The sequence below is a fragment of the Caretta caretta genome, chromosome 2 (genome assembly GCF_965140235.1).
Source record: "Caretta caretta isolate rCarCar2 chromosome 2, rCarCar1.hap1, whole genome shotgun sequence".
Lineage (NCBI taxonomy): Eukaryota > Metazoa > Chordata > Testudines > Cheloniidae > Caretta > Caretta caretta.
This window is the reverse complement of record NC_134207.1, coordinates 271,576,466-271,594,020: the sequence shown is the minus strand read 5'-3', so window position 1 is coordinate 271,594,020 and position 17,555 is coordinate 271,576,466. Positions and strand designations below refer to the sequence as shown.

At 48.9% G+C, this 17,555-nt stretch overlaps 1 protein-coding gene across 8 annotated transcripts in view; it reads right to left on the bottom strand.

Moving 5' to 3' along the window:
• The window catches only part of SMARCD3 (SWI/SNF related BAF chromatin remodeling complex subunit D3), a 268,276-nt gene that overhangs the window by 212,164 nt on the left and 38,557 nt on the right, over positions 1-17,555 (bottom strand). For 3 of the 8 annotated variants that reach the window (XM_048842077.2, XM_048842080.2, XM_048842076.2), the window contains one exon: positions 14,303-14,535. The exons of 4 other annotated variants lie outside the window; for them this stretch is intronic. The gene's annotated coding sequence lies outside the window, so the exon portion shown is untranslated. Of the gene's footprint in view, positions 1-11,998; positions 12,060-12,269; positions 12,319-13,422; positions 13,616-14,302; positions 14,536-17,555 lie in introns of all 8 variants that reach the window. One more of the 8 variants, XM_075126139.1, reaches the window with a different exon arrangement.

Below are 17,555 nucleotides of genomic sequence, written 5' to 3'. Positions count from 1 at the left end.
ATACCAGTCTCCCGGATTCAGGGACGGGATGATGGAGGCCAGGGAAACCATGCGGAATTTCAGCATTGCTAGGAAGCGGTTCAAGTCTCATAGGTCCAGGATAGGTTGCAGACCGCTCTTGGCCTTTGGGATTAACAAGTAACGGGAACAGAACCCCTTGTTCCTGTACTCTAAAGGAACAACCTCCACCCCTCTACCGTCTGCACGAGGAGAGACTCATGAGAAGGGTCTCTGAAGAGGGACGGAGTGTGGGTGGGAAGGAGGGGTAGAAAGTAACTGAAGGGTGTAACACCGCGCCATCGTACTGAGGACCCATCGGTCCGATGTTATAAATACCCATGCAGGGAGGAAAGGAGAAAGGCAGTTGGCAAAAATAGGGAAGGGAAGATCTTGAAGGGGAAAGGAGTCCAGGAGAGCTGGCTGTATTTCAAGGAATCTCTGTTGAGGTTAAAGGGACAAACCATCCCGATGAGTCGAAAGAATAGTAAATATGGCAGGCGACCAGCTTGGCTTAATGGTGAAATCCTAGCGGATCTTAAACATAAAAAAGAAGCTTACAAGAAGTGGAAGGTTGGACATATGACCAGGGAAGAGTATAAAAATATTGCTCGGGCATGTAGGAATGATATCAGGAGGGCCAAATCGCACCTGGAGCTGCAGCTAGCAAGAGATGTCAAGAGTAACAAGAAGGGTTTCTTCAGGTATGTTGGCAACAAGAAGAAAGCCAAGGAAAGTGTGGGCCCCTTACTGAATGAGGGAGGCAACCTAGTGACAGAGGATGTGGAAAAAGCTAATGTACTCAATGCTTTTTTTGCCTCTGTTTTCACTAACAAGGTCAGCTCCCAGACTGCTGCGCTGGGCATCACAAAATGGGGAAGAGATGGCCAGCCCTCTGTGGAGATAGAGGTGGTTAGGGACTATTTAGAAAAGCTGGACGTGCACAAGTCCATGGGGCCGGACGAGTTGCATCCGAGAGTGCTGAAGGAATTGGCGGCTGTGATTGCAGAGCCATTGGCCATTATCTTTGAAAACTCATGGCGAACGGGGGAAGTCCCGGATGACTGGAAAAAGGCTAATGTAGTGCCAATCTTTAAAAAAGGGAAGAAGGAGGATCCTGGGAACTACAGGCCAGTCAGCCTCACCTGAGTCCCTGGAAAAATCATGGAGCAGGTCCTCAAAGAATCAATCCTGAAGCACTTGCATGAGAGGAAAGTGATCAGGAACAGCCAGCATGGATTCACCAAGGGAAGGTCATGCCTGACTAATCTAATTGCCTTTTATGATGAGATTACTGGTTCTGTGGATGAAGGGAAAGCAGTGGATGTATTGTTTCTTGACTTTAGCAAAGCTTTTGACACGGTCTCCCACAGTATTCTTGTCAGAAAGTTAAGGAAGTATGGGCTGGATGAATGCACTATAAGGTGAGTAGAAAGCTGGCTAGATTGTCGGGCTCAACGGGTAGTGATCAATGGCTCTATGTCTAGTTGGCAGCCGGTATCAAGTGGAGTGCCCCAAGGGTCGGTCCTGGGGCCGGTTTTGTTCAATATCTTCATAAATGATCTGGAGGATGGTGTGGATTGCACTCTCAGCAAATTTGCGGATGATACTAAACTGGGAGGAGTGGTAGATACGCTGGAGGGGAGGGATAGGATACAGAAGGACCTAGACAAATTGGAGGATTGGGCCAAAAGAAATCTGATGAGGTTCAATAAGGATAAGTGCAGGGTCCTGCACTTAGGACGGAAGAACCCAATGCACAGCTACAGACTAGGGACCGAATGGCTAGGCAGCAGTTCTGCGGAAAAGGACCTAGGGGTGACAGTGGACGAGAAGCTGGATATGAGTCAGCAGTGTGCCCTTGTTGCCAAGAAGGCCAATGGCATTTTGGGATGTATAAGTAGGGGCATAGTGAGCAGATCGAGGGACGTGATCGTTCCCCTCTATTCGACATTGGTGAGGCCTCATCTGGAGTACTGTCCAGTTTTGGGCCCCACACTACAAGAAGGATGTGGATAAATTGGAGAGAGTCCAGCGAAGGGCAACAAAAATGATTAGGGGTCTAGAACAAATGACTTATGCGGAGAGGCTGAGGGAGCTGGGATTGTTTAGCCTGCAGAAGAGAAGAATGAGGGGGGATTTGATAGCTGCTTTCAACTACCTGAAAGGGGGTTCCAAAGAGGATGGCTCTAGACTGTTCTCAATGGTAGCAGATGACAGAACGAGGAGTAATGGTCTCAAGTTGCAGTGGGGGAGGTTTAGATTGGATATTAGGAAAAACTTTTTCACTAAGAGGGTGGTGAAACACTGGAATTGCGTTACCTAGGGAGGTGGTAGAATCTCCTTCCTCAGAGGTTTTTAAGGTCAGGCTTGACAAAGCCCTGGCTGGGATGATTTAACTGGGAATTGGTCCTGCTTCAAGCAGGGGGTTGGACTAGATGACCTTCAGGGGTCCCTTCCAACCCTGATATTCTATGATTAGCATGCTGGGTTTCTGGTTAAGTTTTGTGTTGTTCCCAGGGGTAATACAGAGGGATTTATAACTAGAGCTGGTTGAACAATAGTAAGGCCATTTCACAAAACAAGTGGGATTTTTTTGTTTTCTTGATTTTTCAGCATACAAATGAAAAGTGAAAACAAAAATATTTTACTTTTCAAAATCAAAAATGACCATTATTCAATTCTTTGTTTTCCCCATTTCCTTCCCTTTATCCCTCATCCCCGTGCTTTTTTCCCCCTCTTCCACTTTGTGATTGAAAAGCGGAGGGGAGGGGAGGGGGGAAGGGGGAAGGAGACAAACAGCAAAGCAACTGGAAAAAAAAATCAGCTTCAGTTTCAAAAAACTAAACATTTTCTATTTGGGTTGGGGTTATTTTGTTTTGGGGTTTTTTTGTGTATGTGTTTAAAAAAAAAAAAAAGAACCCTGAAAAATTTGAAAATGTCCCATGAAAATAAAAAGGCCATTTTTAATTGAACAAAAGCTGCAAATGAAATGGTTTGACCAGCTCTCCTTATAATGAATAATTTATCATTAATTTTTTCCCCAGCTGATACATTTGGAGGGAGAAGGGAGGACTGTGACAATACATCTGAAAGCCATCCTCTACCTGAAGCAGCATGTGCTCCCACCGTGCATGGTCCAGGGAATTCTCTGTGTTTCCTATAAAGCAGGAGGCAAAACAATAATGTCACCTAGATTAGCAAGAAGAGTCATTCCAGGTATCTCCTTTGCAATCAGTCCTTCTAAAACTCCTGGTCTGCCAAGCTGTAACATACCTGGGCTTTCAAGGCGAAATGGGACTGTACCTATTGGGTTCTGGGAGAGTCACCCCGCTCCTGTCCTGAGGGGCTTAAAACAGCTCTGGGCGAGGGCTGTAGGAAGGAAAGAGGTGAGAGGTTTTTCGCAGGAGTGGGTGGGTGAGATTCTGTGGCCTGCATTGTGCAGGAGGTCAGACTAGATGATTATAATGGTCCCTTCTGACCTTGATATCTATGAATCTATGAATCCTGGAAACAGTCCAGTAGGTCGTCCTCAAGCATACCCTCAAAATGAGTGCTTGCCCGCCTGTTTATGGTGGGTTGAGTGCGACTGAGAAGCCTGTGAAGGCTGTTGGCTAGGACGCTGCTTTTAGCCTCTGGATTTCTTAGGGGGAGGCTCCTGGCAAGGGTGGCTCCCCTGGCCCGGAGGCTGCTGCGGCTTGAACCACTTGCGAGCAGGGCCGAGAACATATAGGCCCAGCGTTTTAAGGGTCATGCGGGAGTCCTTCAGGCCATGGAGTTTATTGTCCATCTGTTCCGCAAACAGGGCTTGCCCTTTGAAGGGAAGGTCTTACATCAACTGCTGAGCCTCCATGGACAAGCCAGAAAGGAGCAGCCAGGATGCCTGGCGCATGGTGACAGCCAAGGCCATGGTTTGGGTGGCAGTGTCCGCCACATCTGACACCGCCTGGAGCGTCGCCCTGGCCGCAATCGTGCCCTCCTCTATAATAGCCCAGAACTCCTTCCTAGAAGCCTCAGGAAGAGAGCTCTCGAACTTGGCCATCGCTTGCCACATGTTAAAGTCAGAGTGTCCCAGGAGGGATTGATGGTTGGCCACCCTCAACTGGAGATTAGAGGACGAATAAACCTTACGTCCAAACAAGTCTAGTCTCTTGGAGTCTGTTCTTAGGGGTAGCTCTGGGTTGACCTTGTCGCTTCCTGTGGTTAACCACTTCTACCACTAGGGAGTTGGGAGCAGGGTGGGTGTACAGGTACTCGTGGCCTTTAGATGGCACAAAGTACTTGCGCTCAGCCCTCTTGGAAATGGGTGGCAGGGAGGAGGGAGTTTGCCACAAGACATTAGTGATCTTAGAGACCCCTTCATGAAGGGGCAGAGCCACTCTGGCCAGTTCTGTAGAACAAAGAATATCAAAGAGAGAGTCCGAGGGCTCCTCTAGCTCCTCCACCTGAAGGCCCAGGTTGGCAGCGACCCTCTTCAGTAGTTTCTAGTGCACTTTAGCATCAGCCAGAGGAACCGGGGGAGGTGGCCCCATTATAGCCTCATCTGGCGACAACGATGAAAATGTCAGTGCTGTAGGGTCCTCCACAACCATTGGTGGCTCAGTGGTTTGTTCCCCTGCTCCCTCTTGGACCTGCGGGGTCCTCGCACCTGAGGCTTCATGCACTGGAGGAGGCCAGGAGAGAGAGGCAGCTGTTCTTTCTGAGGATCCAGACACCAAGCGGGCAGCCTGGGTGGGCTGAGTGAACCCCCACAGGTTCCTTGGGTACTACAATGCCAGCCACTGTGCCTGAGGCCATGGGGCCAGTTTCGGTGCCAACAATGTAACTGGTACCGCCTGTACCAGAGCTTGTCCCACCATCAGGGAACCTCACTCCCAACCAGGGCTGGATCCTGGGCGGTCGCTTCCAGGTGACCAGGACAAAGCGGAACGGTGACTCTGTCCCGACTGGTGCCAGTCACTCCGCCTGGAGTCCGATCTTGAGCGGGGTCTTAGGGACTGGTGGAGCTAGACAGATCTGTTGCGGCTTGGATCTAGCGATTTGTGTCTCTTGCTTGACGAACTGTACCGGGATGAGGAGCGGGACCGGTTGTTGGAATAGGCCCGGTGCTGAGAAGCGCCTGCACCCGGTGAAGTCCTCCTAGGGTATCAGCGACGGTCTGAGGAATGGCAATGTTGATCCCTCAGCTGGTCCCTGGAGCGGTACCATGGTCTCAGAGATACCAGATGCTGGGACCAGTACTCCTGCCGGGAGGCGCATGCCTCCAAAGGTCTGCACCCGGTAACCGGCCAGCTGTGCCTTGAGTCTCTCTGCCCGTGCCCAAGGTCTGGGGACCGAATGGGGCTGCGGTGTGTCTGCCTTTCATGGTCAAAGGCATGGCGGATACAGGAAGGAGAGCGCTGGTGGGATATCCCCTGCAAAGGGGAACGGTGCCGCTGAGGTGGGGACTGAAGCAGTCCAAAGGTGGGTGTACCCCGTGACCAGGGAACTGCAGGAGCCGGTGTGGGCACACCGGGAGAGACATGATCTCCTGCGCCCACTGCAGGGCCTCTGGCATGGATGGTACCTGGAGCTGACGGAGCCTCTGCCACTATCTGGGGTAGCCGGCGGGGAGTGGGTTGGGCTACATTGCTGCACCAGAGCTTGGGCCCGAGATCCCAATGTGGTGAAGAGTTGCCCAGCACGGGACCTTGCTCAGACCCAGTCTTATCTTTTCCCTTGCGGGAGGTTGGAGACCGACCTTGCACCGTCTTCTTGGGTTTCTTGATCGGAGCCACAGATGGGGACCAGTGCCGGCCAGTGGTTGGTCCCGGTGGAGCACTGCATACTGAGGTCACGGTACTCCGTGCTGAGTCGGAGCACTGCTCCGATACCAGGGTGAGGGCTGACTCCATAAGGACTGCTCTTAAATGAATATTGTGCTCCTTCTTAGTCCATGGCTTGAAGTACTTGCAAATTTTGCACTTTTCACTAATGTGCCCTTTGCCCAAGCAACACAGACAACTACTGTGTGGATCACTAACGGACATGGGCCTCTTGCAGCGATCACAGGGCTTAAAGTCTGGGGACCGGGGCATGCCGCATCCCAAGACAAAGTCCTGTTCAGGACCTACGAAGTCTCTAACTATAGCTAAAAGATATACAAACACTAACAAAACTACATACCCTATAAGACAAGTATTAAATAGTTCATAGGAATGAGCAGCAACCGCACCAGCTGAAGCAGCAATAGTTCCAGCACCGTCACTGGTGGCAAGAAGGGAAGGACCGTTCCCTTTTCCGTAACTTGTGTCTTCGAGAGGTGTTGCTCACGTCCATTGAACAGCAGGTGGGCGTGCTCGCCACGTGCACTGGTGCCGGAAGTTTTTCCCCTAGTAGTACCCGTAGGGGAGCGCCCCTAGCAACCCCTGGAGTGGAGCCACCGTAGCACGGTATAAGGGGCGCTGGGCGCTCCCCCCACCCTCAGTTCCTTCTTGCCGGACAACTCCGACAGTGGGGAAGGAGGAAGGGATGCGGAATGGACATGAGCAACACATCTCGAAGAACACCGGTTACGGAAAAGATAACTGTTTTCTTCTTCGAGTAATTGCTCATGTGCATTCCACAGTCATGTTTCCCAAGCTATACCTGTTGGAGGTGGGTAGGAGTTCACAGACACTCAGGATGGAGCACTGCCCTGCCAAACCCAGCGTCCTCCCTGGTCTTGGAGACGATTGCATAGCGCGTGAACATGTGGACAGATGACCACGTAGCAGCCCTACACATGTCCTGAATAGGGACATGAGCCAGAAAGGCAGCCGACGAGGCTTGCGCCCTTGTCGAGTGCGCTCTCACAATCTGTGGTGGGGGAACTCCCACCAGGTCATAACAAGTACAGATACATAAAATGATCTGGCTGGAGAGTCGCTGAGTGGAGATCGGCCGACCCTTCAGGCATTCGGCCGTGGCGATGAACAGCTGTGAAGACTTCCTAAACGCTTTTGTTCATTCCAGTTAAAAAGCCAGGGCCCATCTCACATCTAGCATGTGGAGACAGTGCTCCTCACTAGATGCGTGAGGCTTGGGACAGAGCACCGGAAGGAAAATGATTCATATGATAGGCGGAGACCACCTTGGGGAGGAACGAAGGGTGTGGGCAGAGCTAGAGCTTATCTTTATGAAATACTGTATACAGGAGTTCGGCAATCAGGGCCCGGAGCTCCGAGACCCTCCTAGCAGATGTAATTGCCACAAGAAAGTCTACTTTCCATGAAAGGTGGGACCAGGAGCATGTGGCAAGCGGCTCAAATGGAGGCCCTGTCAGTCTGGCCAGAACCAAGTTCAGGCCCCACTGTGAAACAGGGGGCCTAACGTAAGGAAAGAGGCAATCTAAGCCCTTAAGGAATCAACCGGTCATGGCATGAGAAAATACTGTGTGGCCCTGGACAGGCAGGTGGAAGGCCGATATGGGGTGAGTATAAAGATATTGTGCCCCTTGGTGGCCAGGAAGACGGGGTCTGCCATAGGGCAGTGGAGATTTTCGCCACCCCTTCACGGACAGGGAGGGCCACCCTAGCCGGTGCTGTGGCTGAGAAGACATCAAAGAGGGAGTCCAAAGGCTCCTCCATCTCTTAGGGCTGTAAATTGAGGCTTGCGGCCACCCTTTTCAGGAGCTCCTGGTGGGCTTTTGTGTCCTCCTGGGGAACAGGAGGAGGAGGCGTCGTGATGGCCTCATCTGGGGAGGATGCAGATGGAGGCACAGTGCTCTGTGTTCCCACCAGCGCCGCGGCCCCCAAGCGCTTGGTCCCCTTCTGAGTGCAGGGCTGGGGGGTTGAGAGAGGGAGGCTGACTGCCTGTCCGATGCGCCGGCCACCAAGTGGGCCACCACCGGGGGCTGCGTCAGGGCCCAGGGGTCCATTAGTACCAGGGCACTGGCACATGCTGTGGCACCGTGGAGCAGGCTGCCCCGCCGGACTTGCCTGGTCCGCTGACTGTGGGCTCTGAGGGGAGGAGAGGCTGGCATACGAACGCCTGCTATCCTGGGATGGGGACGAGTAGCGGTGTCAGGAGTGGTGCTGGGCTCAAGACCGTCAGTCTAGTGTAGAGGAGCAGGAGTCCGTCTGTAACAGCTGCTCCGCAAACGGTTCTGTCGGGCGGATCTGCGACGGCCAGCTGACGGTGAGCTACGCCTGGGGCTGCGGGAGCGGTGCCATGCTGGGGACCTTGACCGGGGTGAGGAGCGTGAGCAGCGCCAGTGCTGCTACCATGAGGGACTACAGTGGTTTCTCGGAGTTGACAACCTCCAGTGCCATCGGTCCCAGTCCTGGTGGGGCATGCTCTGAACTTGAGGCCTGCGCTCCCTAGATTCGGAGCAGTGTCTCAATTCCCTGTTGCTTGGCACCCCAGACAACTGGGTGGGGGTCGACGGGGACCGGTGCAGGCTGCAAGCGGGGCTTGGTGAAGAATGGCATCAGGAACCTTCCTGCGACCGTGAGCGGTACCCCCCAGATGGTGACTGCAGCAGTCCCAGCGCCGGCCTGCCTCGGCACCAGGTACCAGCTGGTACCAGGAGAGATATGATGTCTCGAGTGGCCTGCAGGGCCTCTGACGTGGAGGGCACCCGTATGTGGCCACTGGAGTCGGGGGAGGTCGGCTCAGAGTGGTCTGGGCCACTCTGCTCTACTTGAGTTGGAAGCCGTAAGGCTGACGGGGATTGAGAGCTGCCCAGCACGGATCTAGTCTTGCCCCCAGCCTTGCCCTGGTGCCTTGACAGAGAAGATCGCTTCTTCATCTTCTTAGAGTGTCCCGTGGATGGGGAGTGATGCCGGCTGGTGGAAGGCACCACTGAGTCCCCGCGCACCGATGCTACAGTGCTGACTCGGAGCGGCGGAGCAGTGTCAGGGTCAGTGCCGACTCCATCAACATGGCTCCGAGCCAAATATCCTGCTCCTCCTTAGTCCATGGCTTAAATGATCTGCAAATTTTGCAGCGGTCGCTGATGTGGGTTTCCCCAAAACAGCATAAGCAACTGGTGTGTGGGTCACTTTTGGGCACAGGCCATTTACAAGTGTCGCACGACCTGAAGCCCGGGGCACAGGGCATGCCCCGATCCAGGCGTAGTTCTTCTACTTTACTACTACTACTATCTATCTATATATTTTTTAAAACTACAAGTACGAACTATCTACAGACTAAACAACAGACCAAACAGGGAATGCTACAATGGAGAGCTGGAGCACAGCAGTTCCGAAGCACCGTCACTGGTGGCAAGAAGGAACTGAGGGTGGGGGGAGCGCACAGCGCCCCTTATACTGCACCATGGTGGTGCCACTCCAGGGATTGCTAGGGGCGCTCCCCTACAGGTACTGCTAGGGGGAAAACTTCCGGCACCGGTGCATGTGGCAAGCACGCACACCTACTGTGGAATGCACATGAGCAATCACTCAAAGAAGAACTGAGAATGGGGGGAACTGGCAGCTCCCTATATACCGTGGCATATGTGCGCCACTCCCGGGGGCGCTGGAGCTGGTCCCCTACGGATATTGCTGAGGGAAAACCTTCCGGCACTGGTACGTGTGGCGAGCACACACACCTAGTTGAATGGACATGAGCAAGCACTTGAAGAAAAAATGTAGGTTCCATCTCCAAAGGTGGTGATGTTAGAACTGTGGATGAGGAAATATCCCAAGTAGCAGAGGGAACAGGAGACTGGCTTCTTTCATAATATTTGTGGACCAATGGTGTCATGATCTCCCTTGTAAGAATCAATTCTGATAGGATGGGAGATTCTGGATCCAGCAGGATGGTTATCATAGAATCATAGAATATCAGGGTTGGACGGGACCTCAGGAGGTCATCTAGTCCAACCCCCTGCTCAAAGCAAGACCAATCCCCAATTAAATCATCCCAGCCAGGGCTTTGTCAAGCCTGACCTTAAAAACTTCTAAGGAAGGAGAGTCCACCACTTCCCTAGGTAACGCATTCCAGTGTTTCACCACCCTCCCAGTGAAAAAGTTTTTCCTAATATCCAACCTAAACCTCCCCCACTGCAACTTGAGACCATTACTCCTTGTTCTGTCATCTGCTACCACTGAGAACAGTCTAGAGCCATCCTCTTTGGAATCCCCTTTCAGGTAGTTGAAAGCAGCTATCAAACCCCCCCCCCCATTCTTCTCTTCCGTAGACTAAACATCCCCAGTTCCCTCAGCCTCTCCTCATAACTCATGTGTTCCAGTCCCCTAATCATTTTTGTTGCCCTCCGCTGGACTCTTTCCAATTTTTCCACATCCTTCTTGTAGTGTGGGGCCCAAAACTGGACACAGTACTCCAGATGAGGCCTCACCAATGTCGAATAGAGGGGAACGATCACATCCCTCAATCGGCTGGCAATGCCCCTACTTATACATCCCAAAATGCCACTGGGCTTCTTGGCAACAAAGGCACACTGTTGACTCCTTTCCAGCTTCTCGTCCACTGTAACCCCTAGGTCCTTTTCTGCAGAACTGCTACCTAGCCATTCGATCCCTAGTCTGTAGCGGTGCATTGGATTCTTCCATCCTAAGTGCAGGACTTTGTCCCCCAAAGCACTGTATTTGCCACCGTGAGTCTTCTCCCTGTGAACCTTTGGCGTCAGCTCAAAGTGTGTGCCAGTGACGACTGTGTATGGGATGGTCATCTGTCTTTTGCCAGTCTAGGCTCATGCTTCTTTTTACTCAGTACTAATGGGCCTGTTACAAGAGAACTGGACATGACATAAGCTGGAGTTGACATAACTGTAGCCATTTTGTGTACTCCACCACTAATAGTTGAAAATGAAAATACCATATAGTTAGAAATAATTTGGCCTTTGCCTAAGTAAACCATACAAATAGCTGCACAGCTGCAGCGGTGTATGGATTTATTAAAATTAAAACATGTGGATAACTGAGTTTGGATCTGTGTCTCTTTCTGTTATGACTTGGAGTTGCTTTGCTGATAAGTAGCATTATGAGGTTTTTGCTGTTGCTAGGAAAATTGTTAGCTTATTAGAGGTTGAAAATGTCCAATTTGAAGCAGATTGAGGAGGATTTCTAAGAGCTAGCAGACTGACATCTTACTCCCCAGCAACTGGAGGGATGGCTGATCACCAAAAACCTCCTGTTGCCCACTCGACACCACCTCAGACTTCGGGTAACTATATCTGGGGTGCTCTAGACTATTGCTGTTGCATGTGTGTGTGTGTGTGTGTGTGTGTGCTTAAAACTAAGTGGAAGCACTCTTGTACCAATCATTTATTGGACAGAGGAGCTGTGTCCCCACAGATTTATTTCCTGCCACCACCTGGAAAGCAAGAATTAGTTACTATAGTTTTGGGTTCAAATAACCCCAGGTGTAACAGTCCCACTGCCACCTATGATGCCAAAGTGGAGGCAATCAGTCTTTTCAGCCTGTGGGCCAGTACCACGACATCAATGGGTTTTCGAGCCTCTGAGAGTCACCCAACCTCAACAGTATAAGTGAATCAGCCCTCCTCTTAGAAGTGGATCTGGAGGGGGAATTTTCTCTCAGGTATAGAGAGGGTTTCTTGCCTTAGCATGAAGTCTGAGAAAAGGAGCCCTTGGCTCTACCTTTGCCTGCACCTGTGTCTGGTGTGTAATACTTGGCATTGCTGTCCTTGATGCCTCAAGCCCACTGTACAGGTGGGGTCTCCCCAGCCCAGATCCAACAGGGGCCTCATAGCCTGCTTCATGAGGTGTTTCTTAAGTCTGAACTCCTGGGCTTGATGGGTTCAAGTCAGAAAGAAGTGACCGATACTGCACTTAGCGGAGATATGACCTTCTCTCCCAAGGCAGTAAAGGAACCTGCAGTGCTCTTTGCTGACCGGAAAAGAACAGGGACAGGAGAGGCAGTTCTTGAAGCCCAGAATCCCAGGCATAATTGGACTCCCATACCAGGAAGTGGGGGGCTCCGGAGGCATGTCCCTGATATCTGTCTAATACAATAAGAAATTTTATACACAATATTTACAGTTTATAATATTTACAGGTTTGATGTAGGTCGATCAGCTCCAGGAACAGAAGGGTTCTGTTTCAGACCATGTGGCACTGAAAAGGAAGTGGAGAGGCAGTCAGTCCGCACCACCACCAGCAGCACTTGCAGAAGCAGTAGGAATTCTGAAAAAGTGTTTGGGGGGAATGAGAGGTGGATAATCAGCTGAACATGAGTTCCAAAAGGAAAGCTGTGGCCAAATGAGCAAATGCAATCGTTGGATGCATAAACAGAGGTACCTCAGGTAGGAACGGAGAGGTTTTTACCTCTTTATTTGGCACGGATGCGACCGCTGCTGGAATATTATGTCCCGTTCTGGTGTCCACAATTCAAGAATGATGTTGATAAATTGAAGTGTGTTCATAAAAAAGAAAGGAGAATGATTAAAGGATTGAAAAACCTGCCTTACAGTGATAAGCTACATAGATTGAGCTCCTTGTGTCTAACAAAGAAGGTTAAAAGGTGACTAGATCACAGTCTTTAAGCACTTACATGGGGAACAAATATTTGATAATGACCTCTCGTAGAGAAAGGTCTAACATGATCCAATCGCTTTAGAAGTTGAAGCTAGACAAATTGAGACAAGAAAAAAGGCGTAAATTTTTAACTATGAAGGTAATTGACTAATGAACAATTTACCAAGGGTTGTGGTGGACTCTCCGTCACTTACATTTTTAAAATCAAGATTTTTTTTTTTAAATATAGTCTAGTTCAAAAGGAATTATTTTGGGGGTGTTCTATGGCCTGTGTTATGCAGGAGGTCAGACTAGATAATGCTTTGGAATCTATGAAAACTTGTACGTTTGAGTGTGATTTAGAGGAATTGGACATGTGCATTGTGAGAAGCAAAAGGAAGTCTACTACGGTAAAGAGTCCACGTGTATAGGGATGACAAGGCATGTGAGCTGAACTTGTTCTGGATGTTAATGTAGCCTTCACCAAGGAGTTTAATTATTTCTAGTGACTGCATAGATAAGAAACGCACTTGAGCAAACAGCTCTAAAGTTTTTGTGTGGGAGTCTCCCTGTGATTCTAAGAAGTGGGAGCTAGTGCTGGAAGAAGTAGTATAAGGAATATTGGGAAGCAAGAGATGACAGCAAGGATTGGGGCAGGGAAGAGTGCTGGCAGTGATGGTCATGCTCGAGAGAGGGGCAGCAGAGGATCATCAATATAGCTACTGGGTGAGAAGAGTTATGGGACTTATGGGGACAGAAGGGTGCAGGGTTTTGGGAGAGCAAGAAGTGATATGAGGCTATGGGGTATCAAAGAGTTAGAGCCATGGAGAGGGCATGGGAGATGAGCAAATTGGGCTGTGGGGGACAAGTAAGAATGAGCGAGACATGGGAGCAAGGAGATTCTGGTGGGGTGCAAGCAGGAAGACAAAATAAGGGAAAAGTAGCTCGTCTTTGCCTTCTTCACCTGATGGATTTGCAATGGCTTGGGTTCACTTGAGGCACGGGTTCATCAGGCAGAGACGGCAAGACATTTCTAGTGCTGCCCTGCCCCTACTTCCTCCTGCTGCACTTGCTCTTTCCCCAAACACCAGCAGTATCTGCAGCTGCAGACTGATCCCTAGGGATGGCAGACTTGCACGGACCAGTTATTCATCAGGCTGTGGAGAAAGAGAACCATTGCAGCATTCCTGCTACGACTTAAAGCGAAGTAACCCTCCCACTTCCAGCAAACTACAGCAGGTCAGGTAGAGAAGGAAGGAAAGGGTTAACACTCCCCTTCCCTTCCCCATTCACCCACCACCAAGATGGCTGCTCACGCCTCCCTGCCCGCAATGCCTACTCCATACTTCTGGTAAGCCCTCCTGCTCCCCCACATTCCTGGTTCCTCCTCCTGTAACCGTGCCTTAGTGGGTCACAACTAAGGATGCCAAATTCAGGACAAACTACTGAGAAATAGGGCAAACACAACCGAAAACTGGTGGTTATTCTTTTATGATATATACGAAACCAGCCACAAAAGTAAACTCCTATTTCACCACACTGGCTAACAAGAAGTCATAAAAGCAGTTTCCTTGGGCATTCCAGTTCTTATATAACCACGAAAAACACTGGATTCAGAGATGAGTGGTTCTTTACAATCAGTCTCATCAAATGAAAGGTTCTTCTGATCCCAAAGGAGCAGCCCCCAACCCAGGTCAATATATACCTTAGATCTTACCCAATAATCACGTTAATGCCAATCCTTTAGTATGTAAACTCTGAGGGAGGGAGGGGAGAGAGAGAGAAAGAAAGAGAGAAAGAAAGAGAAAGAAAGAGAAAATTGGTTAAAAGAGTCAAATACATACAGTAATTGCAAAGTTCTTGGTTCAGGCTTGTAGCAGTGATGGAATAAACTGCTGGCTTAAGTCAAGTCTCTGGAATACATCCACAGCTTGGATGGGTCATTCAGTCCTTTGTTCAGAGCTTCAGTTTGTAGCAAAGTTCTTCCAGAGGTAAGAAGCAGGATTGAAGACAAAATGGAAGTGTTTCCAGGGCCTTTTACAGCTTCTGCCATGTGGAGGGCATCCCATTGTTCTTACTGTGGAAAATTACAGCAACAAGATGGAGTTTGGAGTCACATGTTCATGCCCAATTTCACTCAGTCATTGCAGGAAGCCATTACCTACACCCCAGACAGAACGTTTAACATGACACAGCGTAGATGGGCGTCTCCCATGGTCCATTGTCAACCAAGTGTTTCTTCATGAGCCACTTAATTTGAATAGTCCCTCCAACATGTGCTGGCTAGCTACCTTGTGGGTGGTACCCCAGAAGCAAACATTTGAAATCCAGGTTGAGGGCCAATACTTATAACTTCAAATACAAAAATGATACATGCATACACACAGCAAAATCATAACCTTTTCATAGACACCTCACTTGACAACCTTTGTACAAGATTTGCTGCAAATATATAACAGTGGTTGCAACAATGATCTATATGGTCATATTTTAATCAGATAACATCACACCCCTATCCCCAAAAAGGACACTCTCAGCAGTCTCATGATCTGTACCAGAGCGTGGCATCAATAACACTTCTCATGACCTATAGGTTCCTTTGCTTACAGTAAATTATAGCAATTGTTTTATAACTTTAATATTTCAGGTTCCATACCTTAGCCTGTGCCTGAGATATTGTAAAGATGAGTTACTTGGTGAAATCTTAAGCTTGTGTAAATTTATGTTTTACAATAGAAGAATCCAAAAAAACGTGAATAAAACAGCAAAATTTAAAAAGGAGCATTTTTAAAGTATTTCCTTTGCAAAAGTTACAAAACCTTTTTCTAAAACAATACACAATATTCCATTGCTCTCTGTAAAACTGTGTCAAATTTGAGAAGAAATGCAACATTTAAATTGCAAAGCAGATATTTTAGTCCTGCTTTAAGTAAAAATCTGTAAGAAACTTTCACTATAATCAATCATAGGTTTTGCATTTTCCTTGATAATGAGGTCAGCAGGCCACACACTCTGAATGATTGCTTATCACAGGGACCTGTCCTAGCGCCGATCCTGTTTAATATTTCACACAAGCAACCTTCCCCAGACTTCATCATAGAAATGTGTCTATGCATTGTTGATGACATTGTTTTGAGTGCACAGGCAGAGAATCTGTCTATCATAGAATACAGCCTAACCAAGAACCTTAAAACTATGGAAGAATATTTCTTATCCTGGCAGCTAAAACCAAACTCTACCGGAACTATTGTGTCAGCATTCCGTCTAAACAATTGAAAGGCCTAAGCAGAACTGAACATGCATAGACTTCTGTGGCTAGAAGATAAGAGACAATCCCATCCCATCCCAAAATATCTCAGTGTGACATTAGACTGAAGACGGAGGATAAAAACAGCATATAAGCAGAGTGGCCAGTGTGTGATCACTAATAGTGACTGGCTAACAATTTCACATATCCTATCATATGCTACCCTAATCTGCCTGTTTTACTCCAGGGGGAAGTCTGCACCAAAAAAATTAAAATTCAGTATTTGAAATTTCTGCAAAATTCCACATATTTTATTTGTTAAAATAGCACAATATAATCATGCCAGTTTCAATTATTTTGGTAATATAGTTCAATATCCGTCAGCAAATATGTCTGTAACAATACAGAAAAAAAAAGATTCTGGTAATTTTTTTAAACAAATAAATAGATTCCTTACTAGGCATATTAATATAGAACTTTGAGTAATGCATTTACATTACAATACAGAACTGTATTTCCTGCGCCTGTCAGGAAGCAGTGCAAAGGCTTGGGGGAGTCAGGGGTAATGGAGAAGTTGAGGGAGAGGGAAGGAGCCTAGGAGTGAACCTAGAGGGTGTTGGTGCTATGGGGGGGGGGCTTGGGGGGGAGATTCTTAGGGAGTTGGGAAGCCGCCCTCATGCAGACCCTGGCTGACTCCAAGCCTCTCTCATTCAGTCAGGCACATCTGCCCGTCCCCATAGACCCTATCCCCATGGGTCTCTGCAGCCCCTCCCCCCCAACCCCCCCGACTCAGCGCTGTAACCACACTAGCTCCTGAGCCTATGCCCCGGTCTGTCACACCCCCCAGCCATTCTGAACCCACCTGTGACTCCTCAGCAGCCCTGTGTGCCCCACTGTGTGTCCTAACCTGGCTCTGCGGGCAGGGTGCTGTGATGAATTCCTGGGGGAATTCTGCAGTGCTGGGCATAGAAAATACATTCTGCCCAGAAGTGCTGCAGTTTCACCTTTTTCCCACCAGAGGCCGCTGTGGTGCCAGAACAGCTGGCTGTGTTCCTGCAGCTGGCTATTCTGGCACCACAGCAGCCTCTGGTGAGCAAAAGGAGGAACTGCAGCACTTAGGCAAAATTTATTTTATGTGGGAAAATACAAAATTATGCAAGACAGAGGATTCTGCGCAGTACTGTTTTCTCATTCGCCTTTTAGGCCTTGTCTTTTAGATTGTAAATTTGTTGGGGCAGGGACTGTCATTCATTTACTGTATGTTTGTACAGCAACTGCCACAACAGGGTCCTGACCTGGTTGAGTTCCTTATTCACTGCTGCAACACAGGTGTTAAATAAAAAGGGTGGTGCTTGGCTATAGCAGTGGAACATCAGATTACAGTAACACTTTTTATTTTATTCTTCCTTTAAAATGGAAAATATACATTATTCCCAATTATGCCTATAACTTAAGGTGTCATTGTGTAAAAATCACTGCAGAGTCTGACTGGAAGAAGTATCAACATGCACCAGTAGGGACGAAGTGAGAAACAGTCATGGAAAGCACTAGCGAGGGAGCACTAGAAGACTGGAGAAAAGTACATCTCCAAACAAAGGAGAGAAATCTTGGCAATAACTGTTTGATAAATCCACTTCCTATCCCTTGTAAAATGGAACAAATATTAAGGAGAAAAATATCACTACAGATCATAGAATCACAGAATATTAGGGTTGGAAGAGACCTCAGGAGGTCATCTAGTCCAACCCCCTGCTCAAAGCAGGACCAACACCAAATAAATCATCCCAGCCAAGGCTTTGTCAAACCGGGCCTTAAAAACCTCTAAGGATGGAAATACCACCACCTCCCTA